Source organism: Macaca fascicularis, chromosome 5 (genome assembly GCF_037993035.2).
Source record: "Macaca fascicularis isolate 582-1 chromosome 5, T2T-MFA8v1.1".
Classification (NCBI taxonomy): domain Eukaryota; kingdom Metazoa; phylum Chordata; class Mammalia; order Primates; family Cercopithecidae; genus Macaca; species Macaca fascicularis.
The window spans coordinates 79,522,943-79,538,662 of NC_088379.1; the positions used below are offsets into that span (position 1 = coordinate 79,522,943).

The 15,720-nt window shown below is 44.5% G+C and overlaps 1 long non-coding RNA gene across 1 annotated transcript in view; it reads right to left on the reverse strand.

Moving 5' to 3' along the window:
- Positions 1-14,281, reverse strand: part of LOC135970942 (uncharacterized) — a 28,793-nt gene extending 14,512 nt beyond the window's left edge. The window contains exon 1 of the long non-coding RNA XR_010586881.1: positions 11,436-14,281. This is a non-coding gene — a long non-coding RNA (uncharacterized lncRNA). The remainder of the gene's footprint in view (positions 1-11,435) is intronic.
- Between the last annotated feature and the right edge of the window lie 1,439 nt (positions 14,282-15,720).

Here is a 15,720-nt window from a genome sequence, read left to right on the forward strand (position 1 = left end):
GAGGAAGAGGAAGAGGAAGAAGAAGAAGAAGAAGAGAGAAAGGAGAAAGGAGAAAGGAGAAGGGAGAAGGGAGAAGGGAGGGAGGGGAGGGAAGAGAAGAGAAGAGAGAAGAAAAGAGAAGAGAAGAGAAGAGGAGAGGAGAAGAGAGCAGAAGAGATAGATTTTATTGTTTTCCCAGACATTGAAAAAATCTGCTCATTCAATTGGAAAGCAGTGCGCCATTTTCTTTTAGTCAGTATCTTCAACAATAGTGAAGTAAGAAGAGCCTCCGCTGAAATTTTAGGAAGAGAGGAGCAGCGGAAACCACACACCAAATAGACAGAAACACATTCCCTGCAGAATAGCAAGAGGATCTGTGAGGAGGAAACCAAGAGAACAGTCTTAACAACATATTCCAAACTTCCTGCAGTTGTTTATATCTTCAGACAGATGAGAAGTTTCTATATATAGCTGTGCTTTAGCAAAATACTTTTCAGCTCCTGCTCTATCCAAAGAATGATAGGTAAAGCACAATGGACTTTTTGCAAATGAAGAAAATGGGTTTTTGTTTTTTTTTTCTTCAGTTTGATAAATCAGGTATGCAAGTCATTTAAGTGTTAGTTTATTCTCCAAACTATGCCTTCCTCTTCCATGGGGTGAAATCAAACATTGAATAATTAAAGAAAATATGAAATCATAAATAATTCCATACAGACCCAAGGCTGTGGACATCAGAGACTTGGCTCCAGCCCATTGCTTTGATTCTAAAGGTCCAGAGACATCCTGTTGACCTCTCTAATAGGAAGAATCTAAAGTGCAGGGTAACCACTGACCCTCATTGAGATAAGACATACCTAACCCTAAGTCTTAAACCTGAGAAGACATGACTACCTAGAATATATCTGTGGCCCCAAGGTCCTCAGAAGTCTTGGCAATGCTTCCTTTCCCTATTGTCATTAAAATACCATTTATATCTCCATGAACTTAGCCATTAGCTCCTTCCTGCCTTTTCTGAAATTACATAAGCAATGTGATACATATACTGAACTCCAGTCCAGAACTCTCATATGAACTCCAGGCTGCCCTGCCCTCAACCTTGTTCCACCAATGGTCTTCCCCATCTCAGTCAGTGAAAACTCAATCCTTTCCCTCACTCGGGCCAAAAACTTTGAAGTCATCCTTGATTCCTCTCACATCCCTCATGCATAAACTCAACAAATCCTGAATCTGATCACTTCTTACATCTTAACTGCTATCACCCTAGTCCACTTGTTCTCAATCCCATTTGACAATTTTGCATCTCAGTGGACATTTGGCAATATCTGGAGGCATTTTGGATTGTCACATGGAGAGGGTTCTACTGGCATCTGGTAGAGGTTCTACTGGCATCTAGCGGATAGAGGTCAAGGATGCTGCCAAACATTGTGCAATGCACAGGACAGCACCCCGCAAACAAGGAATTAGCCAACATAAACTATTAATAGTGGTGGAGAACCTGCTCTGGTCCAAGTCACTTTCTCTTCCCTGGATTATGTCTGTAGCCTTCTAACAGTTCTCTTTGCTTCCGTTCTTGCTTCCTTCTCCATAATTATTCCCTGCATAGCAATAAGAGTTATCCTGTTAAATAAGTCAGGTTTGGGGGAGTGGTAGGAATCTCCATAAATGAAGGAGTGTTGAGGTGCCTAGGGGTTCAGTACTAAGTACTACCAGGCTTCTTAGAGTCTCTCTCATGCAATCCCACCCAATCATGCACCTAGAGCTCTAGTCCCCAAACCCAATCCTAGACTCAGGTCCCTTGGCTATTGGAGCCAAACATCATAGCCCCCCCAATCCCAACCATCTGCTCAGAGGAGAAGAAAGAGTCAGATGGTCAGAGAGACTGAAGGGATTGAAGAAGTGGCTCTCCTTTAATACTGCTTCATCTTGAATCACTGGGGACCAGGTGAAGCTGGAATGTCCTGAGAATAGAACACTAGAAAGGCCGGGGCACCAAGTCTTCCCCTTCACCCACTACCCCTAGTGCAGACTTGCTAGAGACACTCCAGACAATGTGTTTGCTGCCAGCAAGGCTCTTTAGCTGTCTCTATGAATAATGTAAAATGGAACATTTCCATTTCCATATCTATCTCTCTACAATGTGCACGCCCTGTTAGGATTATTAAATTTCTTTGAGTTCCTTCAAAATAAAAATGAAAGTCATAGTGTGCATTTGGGGAGTCACTGGAAAATTAGGGAGACCCCTGTAAATGCTGCCACCCTCAGGCAAGTTATAAGAAACACCCAGTAATTACTTATAATAACAAATGCTTGATAAATCTCCCAACTGTTGCATTTTAAAATAGCTTGGAAGAAAAGTAAAAGGGTCCTTTATAAGCTGCTAATGAGTTATTGGCATCTTTCTTAGAGATATTCCCTGGGCAAGTTAACACCCAAATTAAATAGTGAGCTGAGGTAGACGCATAGTAGCCACTCCATCAATATTTTAATTATAAATAATGAGAACAGATGAACTTTCCCATCAACAGGACTTTGAACAAACAAATGAAGAAATCTGCATTCATGGCCCTTCTCTCGGCCTCAGCAAGACCTGGACTTAACATGGTTTGGAGGCTCTGGGCTGCTTTCTCCTTTTCTCCATTTTCCCTCCATGAGCAAGAAATGGAAAAAGAGAAAAAGACACTACCTTCTTCCCCACTCCTGGCCTTTGAGGTGACAATGGGTGTGGCACTCCTGCCCACAATGGTAGAATGATCCTTTTCAGGATTTGCTACCGGAAGGAGCTGACCAACTGCCCACAGCAGCCCAGGGCTCCAGCTAGAGGGAAGGTCCTGAGCCTTCCTTCAGGGAGGCAGTCTGTGCCTCTCCTTAGGTCTTGGAGTGACTGATCCGTAGGGCCCACTTTTTTTCCCAATTCTCATTTTGCTGTATGCTTTCTCCTTCCCTTGTCCCAAATGTTATTTGCCAATGCTTGAAGTACATACTTTATATTGTTCATTTTTTTCTCAACGTGTAGGTATAACGAGGGGCTGAGTTACTGTTATTGTTACTAATAATAAAAAAATAGCTAACTCTTTTAAACTTTCACTAAGTGCTAAGCCCTGTTCTAAAGACTCATTGAATCCTTTTACCAATGCTATGAAGTTGGAATGACGTGGTGAGTTTTGAGGAAGTCCAACAATTAACCTCCCTGTTCCCACTGGAGTTGAGAACTAATTGAGAGATAGACATGAGTATCTGAAAAATGAGATCAAAATATCCTTTATTACAACGTAGCCAATAAGGAGAACATGGCTTAAGGCTTAGGCTTTCTAATGCTACAGCCCAGTATTGGACTCCTCACCAAAGCCCCAGCAACAGGGAGTTATCACAGAATTGCTTCCAGGTGCCTGGCCCCATAAAACTTAGAGCAGAGCTGAATGTGTCCTTCCTGTGAGCAGCCAGGTTAGGAGTAGGCAGGGGGATGAATGAATAGCGGGCAGAAAGAGGACAGAATTACCTGCTTCATGGAAACTCGAGGCCTGAGTAAAAAACATCCCAACGCTATTGCTATTTCCAGGGCCATATAGCTGATATACTACATGCAATGCACTTTTCCTGGCCAAACGCCATCATTCCTGAGCCACAAGGGGAATCCGCACTTTCAGTTGCATGGGAGATGAATTAGGATGGTGCCTCCCTACTCTCACCCATCTGGTTGTCAGAAGCCCTGGGACTTCTGGGCCTGCTCTTGGTCTATGCAAGTCCATAAACATTAAGTACCTCTTGTCATTCTGGAACTGTGTTGCTCGATATTTCAGTCATACTTTTATGAAAGAATGAATCTCATGGAACTCATCATTTCTGTTCCTTCAGTTTTTCTCATTTATTTCAGCACCCTCTGTGCCAAATCTTGTTACCACCGGACTCTGTCTTTGTCGAAGAGCACACCGGGAATACCAGGACTTGCGTGAAATGGAAATGAGAGGAAAGCAACTGAGGCAGCAGCAGAAAGCAAACCTTTCCAGCAGCCCAGATTCAAGGCCAAGGGGTGAAATGAACTCAATTCTGATGTAGTGTAGGACTCAGGTCTGAGCCAAGGGTGCGGGGCACGGAGAGGGCTTCTGGCAAAAATGTGAGTGCTTCATATTTAGCATTGTAAGTCAAGGAAGGATCAGAAAGCTGGGTCCAGCCCTAGGGAAAACAGGCTGAAAGAAGATGAGAGGGTCAAGGCGCCAGCTGACCAGTGGTCTGAGACATCTGGGAGTCCCAGAGGAATTTGGAATAGAACCTGGGACATGAGGATGGACTGAAAGCTAAACAAGTGGACAAGCCAAGCACTCCGCTAGGGTAGGGAGGGAGGCAGGCTGCAGTGAATTAATGGGAAAGGGGTGCCCCTCCCTGGCCCTCTGAGTGTCCCGCTCTCCTGCATAAATAGGGATGAAGCCAGCTCCTGACCCTGCAGTCTTGGATATCATTGACTTAGAAGATTCCGGGCTCAGGAAGTGATCCCAGTAAGCAGAAGTGAGGGAGTAGAGGAAGTGATTTGGGAAGAGAAAAGTCCATGAAGGGCTTATTAATGAGTGAGCTGCTGCTGTGAGCCAGTGGGCTCCACCCCCCAAGGGCTCCCTGGGGGAGCTTCTGCAGCCTTCACAGAGTCACCTATTGACTCCGAAGATTCTTCTTCTTCTTTTTTTTTTTTTTTTGTTTGTTAGTTTTTTTGAGACAGAGTCTAGCTCTGTCGACCAGGCTAGAGTGCAGTGGTGCAATCTTGGCTCACTGTATCCTCTGCCTCTGGGTTCAAGCAATTCTCTTGCTTCAGCCTCCCGAGTAGCTGGGATTATAGGCACATACCACCATGCCCAAATAATTTTTGAATTTTTAGTAGAGATAGAGTTTCACCATGTTGGCTAGGCTGGTCTTGAACTCCTGACCTAAAGTGATCCACTTGCCTTGGCCTCCCAAAGTGCTGGTATTACAGGTATGAGCCACTGCGCCTGACCAGCTTCGAAGATTCTTGGTTCAGGACAGAGGTGGACACAAAACACACGTGCAACAAGCTCTTGGTGATGGGAGTGGGAATGCGAGTGGGTGGGTGTGGTCAGTTATTTTCTAATGGTATTGTGACAATTTTTTGTCCAAAGCAGAACTCTTTGGAGAATGGAGGTGTCATTAATAATTACTAAAACTAGTAACTAAAGATAATGACCTTTCTTGCGTCTTCCAAAAATAAATTGTCAAGACTGCCTCAAAGAGACTGACTCCAGGAGCAGATATTTTTCAATGAAAAACAATGATTTTGTGCTTCCTTCCCCTCCCAATCCCAGAGGCTGGGGTAGCAGAGCCCCTTGCTGCCCACCCCCACCACATTTCGAGTTGCCTGTGTCCACCCGCATCTACCCGCATTCACCTGCGTCAGAGGTGGACAGCTAGCTTCAGCCTGCTGACAGCTTCCCATCTCTGGCCTGTCGCACTCTCTGCTTCTCTGCCTGAGGGCTCCTCACATCCCAGAGCTTGCTCTGATGTCAGGAACGACCCAGAAGTGTGGCAAATTAAGTCCCCAGGGAGGCAACCTTGTTTTTTTGTTTTTATTTATTTATTTATTTAATTTTATTTTTGCAACCTTTAACCAATGGGAATGGAGCTGGTGAATTTGCCCAGTCTCCCTGTGTTCTGGTGGGTGACTGTGGAGGCTGCACAACCTTCCCCAGGAACACCTTGACAGGACTGAGCCCACTGGCCCACAGCAGTAACTCACGCAATAACATGCACTTCGTGGACTTTTCTCTCTTCCCAATAGCACTTCCTCTACTTCTGCTTCTTGGGATCACATCCTGAACAAGCAACCTGCCCCCAAGTCTTGTCCTAGGATCTGCTTTGAGGAGAATCCAAGCTAAGACACTGGATAGCAATGGAAACCCCATTCAACCTTACACTGATTGAGGTCCTGCTTGTGCTGGACTCTGGGGATGCAAAGTCCCTGCTTTCTAGAGAAAAAGGGGGCAGCCAAAGCAAATACACGTGCCAGGACCCAGTCACCAGAGCTGGGTCTCCCAGATGGCCTACAGATGGTCCTGCTCTCGTTTTCTTATCAAAGGGTAGTTATGGTTACAGATGACACTCTTGCTGCTAAGACCCAGCTGCTGCGGGCATCCTTCAGTCCACTTCCTCGGGGAATGCTGGGCAGGTCGTCCATCCACAGGGTGTTCATCACACTCCCACCATGCACAAACAACACTGCTGGCCTACAGAGAAAGACAAAACCCAGTCCTGCCTGCAGAGCTCCAGCAGTTAAATACACAAAACAGGTGAAGCCAGTTTGAGCCCAGGCCTCAAGCATGTCTGATGCATGTATGTGCATGAGCGGATTTGCACAGCAGCAGGGGTCTGCTTGGAGGAGATTAAGGATTGGAGAAGACAGCAAGGGGCCCATTTCCCAACCCAGACTCACAAACTATCAAAATCAATGAAAGACTAAGTCTTTTAACAAAATAGGACTTGCAATTGTATGTACCCTAACCACAGCAGTGATGTCCCATCACCTTTGCCATATTCTATTGGTTAAAAGCAAATTCCAGACCAGGTGTGGTGGCTCAGGCCTGCAATCCCAGCACTTTGGGAGGCCGAGGCAGGTGGATCACTTGATCTCAGGAGTTCGAGACCAGTCTGGGCAATGTGGCAAAACTCTATCTCTACATAAAAAAAAAAAATAGCCAGGTGTGGTTGTGTGCATCTGTAGTCCTAGCTACTAGCGGGGCTGAGGTGAGAGGATCGCTTGAACCTGGGAGGTCAAGGCTGCAGTGAGCTGAGATCGCGCCACTGCACTTCAACCTGGATGACAAAGTGAGACCCTGCCTCAGAAAAAAAAAAAAAAAAAAAAAAAAAAGCCAATTCTACATCCCCCACATCCTGCCCACACTCAAAGAGAGGGATTACATCAGAAGGTAGCACCAAGAATCATTGGGGTCATTCTACAATCCACATGCCATGAGGGGTAGGGAGGTAGTGCCTGGGATTTTTACTTATAAATGGTGCCATTTATCAAAAGAGTGAATTAGGCTAGGTGCAGGGGCTCACACCTATAATCCTAGCACTTTGGGAGGCTGAGTCAGGAGGACTGCTTGAGGCCAGAAGGTCTAGACTACAATGAGCTATGAGTATGCCATTTCACTCCAGCCTGGGTGACAGGCCAAGACCCTGTCTCTGAATAAATTGACAAATTAATTAATTTATTTAATTTTTAAAAAAGAGGGTCCAATTTGAGGGGCAAAGAGTGCGGTGGTGAATCTTAGAGTCAATGGAGATCAAAATAGGATCTGCAGAGAATTTGGAATTTATCTCAGTTTAACTGTGGAAAAAGAGACTAGGCTGTGGAAAATGAGACTTGGGTTTCTGGGACAGAGGACAAGAGGAGGCCTCAGGGACTCTGAAGATAGTTCTACTGATTCTGTTCATTTGTTAGAAAAACCAAGTGATAAAATAGACCTGTGATCAAATCTCTGTAGCAAGGATGAAGGGGAGGAAAACACAGTTGTATTTTCAAGAGCAGGAACTGTGTATTTTAATGGATGCATTTCCACGTTTATTGAAAGGAAGAAGCAGACCAATTGTCTCAAGTTCTGAATTTATTCCCTGAAGAAAAGATTTCAGCTTCTTCTGAGAGAAAATGGATAATCACAGGAGGCTTCAGAGGGCATACAAGTGAGGGCTTTGGGTTCAGAGACAAGGCAGCTGGAGCGCTGAGCAGGGTGAGGGGCGAGAGACGCACTGAGATAGGAGAACAGGGAGCCACTGTCCAGTCCCAGCCATGCGGTGTCTTAGCTCTGTGACACCCAGCCTATGACCTGGCCTCCTCCAGCCTCCATCTCTAGGCCTATTCCATGGAAATGTCATGGAATGCTTATTTTTCTGAGCTGTCCTGAGGACCAAACAAGAGCATTCATCCCACAGAATTTTAGAAGTACCTGCAAAGAGAAATATGACTAAGTCCCATCTTCCTTCAGCTCACAGGCCTGTTGATTTGTGTGAACCAGTTTTATCAACCAGAGTGTGGCCAAAACACATGAGATGTTCCCAAAAGACTACCTGTTGCATAGCACTGATACCATTTCCTACCTTGATACCCAAAGCAGGAGTGGGTGGAAAGTTAACTGAGGTGACCACAGGAGTTCTCTTTACTAGGACAGAGTCTGAAGTGTTCTAACATGACTGTTTTTTTTTTTTTTTTTTTCCAGTACTACCCATTCATTTCACAGATATGTCCTGATATAATTTTTTAAATCGATCTTGCCAGGTGCGGTGGCTCACGCCTGTAATCCAAGCACTTTAGGAGACCAAGACGGGCAGATCACCTGGAGTTGGGAGTGCAAGACCAGCCTGACCATGGAGAAACCTAGTCTCTACTAAAAATACAAAATTAGCCGGGCACGGTGGCACATGCCTGTAATCTGGCTACTCGGGAGGCTGAGGCAGGAGAATCGCTTGAACCCAGGAGGCGGAGGTTGTGGTGAGCCGAGATCACGCCATTGCACTCCAGACTGGGCAACAAGAGTGAAACTCTGTCTCAAAAAAAAAAAAAATGATCTCAATATCATGGAATTAGAGACAGCAGAGAACCACCTATCACTGATATGTCCTCAAATCGTACCCACAATCTCCTTGCATCTCAGTTTTTTCATCTGTAAAATGAAAATAATAATAATAATACAATAATTATCCACCTCAAATGGAGGCTCAAAGGAGAGAATGGCTATACCGTTGTTTCCTAAACTGAAATAAGAATACAAGCAGGAGCGAAGTGTGCTCTCTACTGTGTGTGTTTCAACTCAGTCCGAGGATCCTGAAGATCCTAGCACCATGCAGCTGTAGTTGACATTTGCAGAGAACTTCATGATTGTTAAAAGTTATTCTTTCCCCCAAATACTATGGCACCCTGCTCCTTCTGGCCTTAATAATGGAAATGGAATTGGAAGCATGACTGCTGAGGTAATTGAAGTTAGAGTTTATCAATGTGAGAGCTGGAATTAGGAAGCCTAAGGCCTGGCACCCCGGTGCAGATGCTTCGCCTGTGACCGTACAACTTTCCATGCAACCACAGACACCATCAAAGGAGCACATGATCCGCATCAGCTTTCAGTTTCTGCACTGACCCTAAAGATGACCGAGGGTCACAAGGACCTCCTGAGCTGCAACATCTTGTTTCTGAGTTTCAGACAAACTTCAACTGAGTTCTAAAGCAACCTGGATCCAATTATGGAATTATTAGATGGATACAAATGTATGAAACAATTAAAAATACAATATGGGCATGATATTGCTTATCCTTGGTTTTGTTGGATGACATCCATCTTTTTTAATGGTAGGGGAAAAAAGTATGTACTCACTATTTACTCAAAACCCACCACCCGCAGGCTCAGAGGAAGCTCTGGGCATCTGTCAGCAGTTGCTTTTCTCTAGTGGCCATTGGCTTGCCCCAAGCCAGCCGGACATACCCTCATCTGATTCCATTCAGACCAAGAGTGTTAAGAAGTCTACTGCCCCCACCCCCACCCCCAATATCTTTGGTCCTCTTCTTCCTTTTAGTGATAGACCTCCAGTTACTAAGTTTTCACAGAGCCTACGGCCACTCAGTTAAAGATAACATTTTGCAAATGCCCCTGGAGCCAGGCGCAGTCACATGACTAAGTTTGTACCAAAAGATTAGAAATAGAAGCAGTTAATGCAACTTCTTTTTTTTTTTTTTTTTTTTTTGAGACGGAGTTTTGCTCTTGTTGCCCAGGCTGGAGTGCAATGGCATAATCTCGGCTCACCGCAACCTCTGCCTCCCGGGTTCAAGCGATTCTCCTGCCTCAGCCTCCCGAGTAGCTGGGATTACAGGCATGCACCATCACACCAGGTTGCTTTTTTGTGTTTTTAGTAGAGACGGGGTTTCTCCATGTTGGTTAGGCTGGTCTTGAACTCCCAACCTCAGATGATCCGCCTGCCTCAGCCTCCCAAAGTGCTGGGATTACACGCATGAACCACCATGCCCAGCTGATGCAACTTCTTTAAAAGGAAAGGATAAGCTTTGGCCTTCCTCTCTCTCCCCTCAGACTACAATGTGGATATACTGGTGTTGCTCTCCTTTGGATAGTGTGGACAGAAGTGTCAACCTAGGGAATAGTGGAGCAACAAGAAAGAAGGAACCTGGGCCTCTGGATATCCTTCTAGATCAGAGCCACAAATTCCGCCCAGCCAGCTTTTCCCAGATTATTATGTAAGAAGACATAAGCTCCTATTACTAAGCTACTGTGTTTGGGAGTATTTTTGTTACAGCAGCTGAGCCTAGACTTTGACTAACACACCTGTGCATTGGTGAAGAAATGGGCTGAATTATAGTGTGACTCCTATACAAGAAAAATATTAATTGATGCACTCTTATGGATGTTAAAACTGTAACCAGGACATTGAACATCAAAGAACATAATAAATGAGAGTGAACTCAAAGATCATAGGCTTTATTTTCATAGTCCTCACAATTTCTAGGCAAGTATTAATCTTGTAGACCACTAAGTACATGAAAACTACCTTTCATAATGGCAGGTGTGGAGGAAGGCTGAGGAAGAAGAAAAATGTTGAACCTCCATAGAGCATTTACTATGTACTAAAGACTCTACTCCACATGTTATATCCTGTCAATAGTGAAGGTAGATATTATCCCCTCATTCCCACTGCCCCATCCACATCTTAAATGAGAACATGGGCTCAGAAAGGCTTGATTTGCCCAAAGTCAGCAAGTTTGAGAGCCAGAATTTGAACCCAAATCTACTGGTGTCAAACTTCTTCTTAAGAATAAAGAATCAATAAGAATAAAAGTGGGTTGCCATCTCATGACAATTATGACCCTTCAAATAATAAGCACTTTACACTCATTTTAAAGCTCTAATAATACCAGAGAAGTACAATTTTGAGCAGGTGAAAGGACCTGTATTTTTTTCTGCAAAGTGTTGGTGAATGCTACCTTCTTGTCTCTGTCACCTCTGCTTCAGGATGGGGACCAGGGCTAGAGCTTTGTGTTCTTAGCACCCCATCCATATGCCATTCTGTGTGGTCACACATCTCATCCAACTTCCTAGGACTCTCCATTCCCACTGTGGTCAGTCTAGCACTTCAGTGAGACAGAGGACTGACTTGGAGAAACCAAATCTAGAACCAGACCCTCTCACTGAGACAAGTAACAGGAGGCCAAACTGCCCGCAGGTGTTGGGATCCTAGATAAAGCCCTGACTCTCCTCAAGCCGGCGTTCAGTGGGGAGAGAGAGACAATAAACAAAACCATATACACAGCGAAGAAATTACGCGGGTATGGGGACAGAGACTGGGCTAGAAGGTAGGTACTTTACATCGGAAGGTTAGGGAGTGCCTCTCTGAGGACACCAAGGATGTTTCACCTGAGCGAAATGCGGAAGTAATTTGTGCAAAGTCAACAAGTTCAAAGTTACCTGAGGTAAAGGTGTGTGGTTTGGGAGACATCAGGAAGACCGCCTTAGCACCAGGGCTGAAGGAAGAGCTCCTGGATTCCCTGTTCCAGTCTCTCCTCTTCATGGTCCTGTAGTTCCCGCAGGGTTTGAACTGGGAGCACTCTCTAGCCCAGACCAGGATTCCACAACAGGTCTCCATTCCCAGGTGGCAGCTGGGAGAGACGAGGCTACAGAGCTGGTTACCAAGACAGGGAATGAGGTTGGGACACCAACACCAGACCTGAGGGCAGGGTGGGGAGTGGGGCTCAGGAACCAACAGGTAAGCCAATTAGTAGAACTGGGACATCAGTGCCAACAAGCAGCAGAGCAAACAAACTGCAGTGTCTGGATGTGGAATTTCCAAGGAAATGTATGACTATTTCAGCACAGTTCACACCTCCCTCACTCCCACACAAAATGTGCATTCCCTCTGTCTTTGCCTCTTGCTTCTCTCCCTTTTGTTTACTCTATTCTAGGCACACTTGCCACCTGGCCTGACTCACGTCTGCCTCCAATGCTTGAACTTGCTATTCCCTCTTTCTGGAATTCCCTTCCCTCAGATGCCCTCAGGGCTCATGCTCTTACCTACTTCAGTCTTTGCACAAATGTCACCCTCTCAGTCAGGCCCATGCTGGCCACCCTCTTCCAAATTGCAAACACAAGATGGAGGAAGAAGCTCCCTGGCTAAAGGAGAGGAACCCTGTGAGGGAACCTGGCTCAGCCAAGGACAGAAACAATATGTCACTTAGGTGAAAGTCAGGCAGCTGTGGAACCCATCCTGGCACCCAGCATTCCCTTCTAATTGCCTGGGGAGAGTTGAGGAACCAAACTAGAACTCCACCATTGATATACCACTAACACTGGGGTCCGGGCACATGAGTTTTGGTTTTACTGTGTTTGTGTGTTTTTTAGGGGAATATAGACAATACATTACCAAAAAGGTTCAAAATTTAAAACATACCAAGGGACACTCAGTGAAAACCCCTCCTGTTCCTCTTGCCTTTTAACTACCTGCTCCCTCCACCAAAAGCCATAAATCTTATCAGTGTCTGGTGTATCTTTCCAGAAATACTTTATAGATAAACAACCAAAGATGTTTCTATTCCCCCCCGCCCTTTATCCAAATGGTGGCATCCTATACATACCCTCTTTGCTTTTTTCACTTAAATGTCTTAAGATATCTCCCTCTCAGCTTCTTCACTCCTGTCACAGCAGCTTAGTAATCTCTTTAGGTATGCTATCATGTTTTATTTAAGCAGTTCCCTTTTGATGAACATGTGGGCTATTTCTAATCCTTTGTTGTCAAAAACAGTACTGCAGAGAATAACCTTAAACACAGATCATTTCACCATGGATAATTCCGTTGGGATTGCTGTACCCAGGGTGTGAGCATTTTTAAGTTTTGATCAACAGCACCAATCTGTCCTTCCTAAGGAAAACCCCCTATATGAGCAGGCAACCGAAATATGACTATTTCAGCACAAAACCCACACTTCAGTGCTCAGGACTTGGCCCATAGTTGGAGCTTAATAAATGTTTGTTAGGTGAGTATATGGGAGGATGAGAGGATGACTAGATGGGAGGTTGGGTAGATGGATATACAACTAATGATGAAATTCAAGACAGTGCAAGTACTGCCTCCTTCCAGAAGGTCTCTCTGAAAACCAGCCTACACTTATTCCTCTCTTTTTTGTTTCCAGGGCCACAGAGTTTAAGACTTAATTGTTCTTCTTCATATGTATCCCTTTTGTGTCCTTAAATTAAGGGTAAATTCCTGGAGGGTCAGGACGACAGAGACTGGCAGGAAACAGCAGAGCAGATGGAATCCCAGCTCTACCATGTACTAGCTGTAGGACTCTGGGCAAGTTGCTAAATCGACCTGGCACCAGCTGCCTTGCATGTCAAGTGGGGGTGATTACACTTGTACTTACCTACCCCATAGGTGGTGCTGAGAGAATTACACATGCTAATGAGAGTAATGAGCTTAGAACGTGCCGGCCAACAGCAAGCCCTCGACAAATGTTTGCTGCTGATCATGATCGTGTTTCTGTTGTATCTCTTCCATTGCTTACAGTAGTGGTGGGCACACAAAGAGATATTCTGCCAGTATTTCACTGCTGATTCCATACACTTTCATAAACAATCAGTTTTAGTTGAACCATGCCATTCTTCCAGCATGCACATTGCTTTTGAATGCTGTTGAATATCTCTGACCTTATCTGCTTAGCTTGAGTCAACACAAGTATACATTAACTTATTCCATGAAAATTTAATATTATCAACCAGGAGCCAAGATTGGAGCCATGAACAAGACAGCAAAATCTTTGCCTTCATGGGGGCTTCATTTTAGTGAAGGAGACACAGCCAAAGGAGCTAAGTGAAAGAGGCAGCCACTCTGGGGAATTCACTGCATGAAATGACTTTGTTTTGAAAGTTTCAGAGGCAGAATTATCCAGATTGTCTGTCGGCATATCCCAAATGTACCTGGCTGTTTGCTTTGCTCTCGAGTTCATTCATTTTAGCTATGAAGCTTTTACCCAAGTGCTCGGAATTTCCTTTCTTGAACATCCCTTTAATCAGATCCATTCCCCTCCTCACCTCCTTGATCATTCTTCTCCAGCATAGTTGCTAATGATGTGTGCATGTGCCAGACTTGCACAAATGTTGGGCTGCCAACCACTCTGCGCCTGTTAATTTCATTCTCAGCGCAAGCCGGGATCCTTGAGTTACAACAGATGCTGCTTCCCTGGGGCTTCAGTGCCCATCGATCAGCTTTGTTGATGAGGAAGGAAAGTTTCCTCCTTGACTGCCATTTGAATATAATTTATTGTGTTCTGAAAGAAAAGTGGAAAGACGAAAATGTATGGATGGGCAATAATACAAATGAATTGTGATGGATGACACTCAGATTTCAGTTTCAAAGGAATATGCTTTTAAGTCGATAAATGATTGCAGTGGTGAGACGAAGTCTCCACAGCTGTGCCAAATGGGCCCTTCTAAATGGTCAGCGTGCCTGTTGGAGTCCACGAGGGAGTGAGATGGACAATTATAATAAAGAAAATAATAAAATAAGCACATGGTGTTTAAGAGCAATGACACCATAAACAGACTGTGGATTTTAATCCAAGCTCCAATCTTGAGCAAGTTACTTAATGGTTCTGTGCCTCATTTCCTCAAGTGTAAAATGGGAATTCTAATACCCGCTTCTAGTGGGATTTCTGGGAGGATTAAATGAGTTAAAATACAGGAAGTCATTAGAACAGTGTCTGGCATGTAGTAAGCACTAGATTGATATTTGCTCTTTTTGTTGTGATTAATGGTGAATGTTGCACTCTACCAGGTCCTGAGCTAAGCCTGTTTGTCCACGACTTCACTTCACTATCACCACCACTCTCCCTGTGACCATCATTGTGCTTACCCTTTACAGGGGGAAATGGGTGGAGAGCTATGCACTTGTCTTCCAAATACAGAAGAATTTCTGACTTTGCTCTTATCCTCACTTAGGTTTTTGTTGTTGTTTTGTTTTGTTTCGTTTTGTTTTTGGAGATGAAGTTTCACTCTTGTCGCTCAGGCTGGAGTGCAATGCTGTGATCATGGCTCACTGCAACTCCCACCTCCTGAGTTCAAGCGATTCTCCTGCCTCAGCCTCCCAAGTAGCTGGGATTACAGGCGCACACCACCACACTAGCTAATTTTTGTATTGTTTTAGTAGAGACAGGGTTTCACCATGTTTCCCACGCTGGTCTCAAACTTCTGACCTCAGGTGATCTGCCCTCCTCAGCATCCCAAAGTTCTGGGATTACAGGTGAGAGCCACCATGCCCAGTCTCTCACTTAGGTTTTATATGAGTGTCCTCTGTTTATGTATTTGCAGTTCCAATTAGGTATAGGAAAAAATTTTAAACACTGGAAATAAATATTCCGAGCTGTTCATAGTGATTGTTTCGGGGTGATAGGATTATGAGGGACTAGATTTCTTCCATCTTTCTGTATTTTGATAATTTCTAAAACTAGTTGTGTGTGTATATGTATACATGTTTATTTACAATAAAATGTATAAAATGAATGTTTAAATATGAAAGAAGGGCAGATTTAGTTCACCTCTTTCTTTTCCTAAAATAACTCAATCAACTTCCTCATCAGAGCACATTAATTAAGAAATCAGGAACTCAGTGTCACATACAGGACCAAGACTAGCTGATACTGGACCTGGTCGTTGAATAATTGTTGCTATTTCTGGGGACTTTCTTGTTCTATGAGATACCTAA